Consider the following 2,500-nt stretch of genomic DNA (forward strand, 5'->3'; position numbering starts at 1 on the left):
TGATCGGGGGGTTCCGGGAGCAAATTCTGGTGGGCGAGTACAGTGGATCCTAGATCGATCGAACAAGGTAACTTCGAAAACAAACTCCCGAATCTTTCCCAAACAGCTCTTCCATAGTTTTTCCAGTCCGCAGCAACGACTCAGGTTTGGATGGGCGAAATCACGACGGCAGCCACAAAAAAATGGATCTCCGACATCACACAACCCGACACACCTAAGTTTCGCGAGGCTCGGCCCCTCTTCCCCTTCGGATGTCCCCCTTCGGTACACCACCACATCATGCCATCCAGTCTGGAGCGTCGCCGACTCCCGTTGGCCAAGGTAGGGCCAACACAAGAGTAGCGGACGAACCAGTCATCTGGTCTTACCGGAGAAAGGGAGAGGTAGACTGCCACCACCAAACCCCACCCAAGCACACACCAGGCAGCAAAAAGCCATCATCCTAAAAGATGGTCCCACTTCACAAGACGAGGAGGTTCCCGTCCTTCATTCCAACCCCAGGTGAGAACACACACACCCTTCTTTGCGATGGATAAAAGGCAAAAAGAGAGGGCAAAAAGCCAACGGCAAATTCCAACCAGACCCCCAGAGGCACACACCACAAAAAGTGAAGCCAGAGAGAGCCAGACAAAGAGAAGGATAGAGAGAGAGGGAGAGTTAGACCCCCGGAAGAGAATCATAGGTGCTGCGGCCTTTTTCGGGAATGTGACCAGGAAAGAGAGAAACCGACGAGGCCGATACACACATTAAAAAATGAAAAAGTAACCATCACCGCGAAGGATTTTCCTCAAAAGACAAATCAGCAAGAAGTATGTCCAATCCTGGGGCCCATCGCCCCTCCAAATTAATGGAGGGGTCGGATAGAAATTTATAGAAATGTTACTTTTGTGAAACCCCTAGCCGACGAGAGAACTCTCACCGGTTTCGAAGTTCCATTTTCACATTCCGACCTGGGATGTTATGACTCCTCGGCCCACACTGCGAACGCGTCCCACACCCCTCCAAGTTTATCAGGAATTTCACCTGAGCTTGCAATAGAGATCGAGCGCGGTGGCGGTCACAGTGGTGGTCGACCAGGCGGAGCTTGAACGGCCTCGGCAAACACTTCTCCCCACCCTCCCAAATGAATGAGAGAATGGCTTGACAATACCGAGGCCATCGCCCCCCGCCAAAAATGGTTACTAGCTCTTGGGACTCGCTGCGACGTTACGCGTATCGGCACAAGACCAACCCTCTTTTTCCAGTCGCCCGCGCACCAAAAAAAATTTTGGCAGCGGGACTCACAATCCTTGACAGCCAGCTCACCATATAATACTCGGCGACCCTCCGCGGGACCTCCTCAGAGGGTCGCGTCGCCGGGAAACTAACCCCCACTCCTCACTGATCCAAGGTAACACGCCAGAAGTATCCAGGTAACCCCAGTAGTATCCAGGTATCCCCCTGCGAACGTCGGTACTGGGCTCAAAGAAGGCAGCGAGCAGTCGGGACCCGTAGGCACCGAGCAACCGTCACCCCCTCACGACTTTTCCCGAGACGCTTCAGAGGAACCCTTCCCCACATAGTACTCTCTGTGGGATTCGGCAGGCCCCCCCGTCCTACTGCACTAAGGAAGTTCCGAGACACACTTTTTTTTGTGGAAGACCACCCACCCTCCCTGTCCTGCCTGCTATCCCCGCCGCGACTCCTGGTCCCGGCCCTCCTCCCCGACTTCCTCCTTGTCCCGCTGCGAGTCCCGGACCTCCTCCCCACTACCTACTCCCGCCGCGAGTCCCAGTCCCGGCCTTCCTCCTCCTCCTCCTCTTCCCTAGTCCCGGCGCGAGTCCCGGACCTCCTCCCCCACTTCCTAGTCCCGTCGCGAGTCCCGGACCTCCTCCCCTCTTCCTAGTCCCGGCGCGAGTCCCGGACCTCCTCCTTCTCTTCCTTGTCCTGCCGCGAGTCCCAGTCCCGTCGCGAGTCCCGGACTTCCTCCTTCTCTTCCTTGTCCCGCCGCGACTCCCTAGTCCCGTGGCGAGTCCCGGACTTCCTCCTCCTCTTCCTTGTCCCGCCGCGACTCCCTAGTCCCGTGCGCGAGTCCCGGACTTCCTCCTCCTCTTCCTTGTCCCGCCGCGACTCCCTAGTCCCGGCGCGAGTCCCAGTCCCGGCGCGAGTCCCGGACTTCCTCCTCCTCTTCCTTGTCCCGCCGCGACTCCCTAGTCCCGGCGCGAGTCCCAGTCCCGTCGCGAGTCCCGGACTTCCTCCTCCTCTTCCTTGTCCCGCCGCGACTCCCTAGTCCCGGCGCGAGTCCCAGTCCCGTCGCGAGTCCCGGACTTCCTCCTCCTCTTCCTTGTCCCGCCGCGACTCCCTAGTCCCGGCGCGAGTCCCAGTCCCGTCGCGAGTCCCGGACTTCCTCCTCCTCTTCCTTGTCCCGCCGCGACTCCCTAGTCCCGGCGCGAGTCCCAGTCCCGTCGCGAGTCCCGGACTTCCTCCTCCTCTTCCTTGTCCCGCCGCGAGTCCCGACCTC

Source organism: Physcomitrium patens, chromosome 20 (assembly GCF_059467195.1).
Source record: "Physcomitrium patens ecotype Gransden chromosome 20, ASM5946719v1, whole genome shotgun sequence".
Lineage (NCBI taxonomy): Eukaryota > Viridiplantae > Streptophyta > Bryopsida > Funariales > Funariaceae > Physcomitrium > Physcomitrium patens.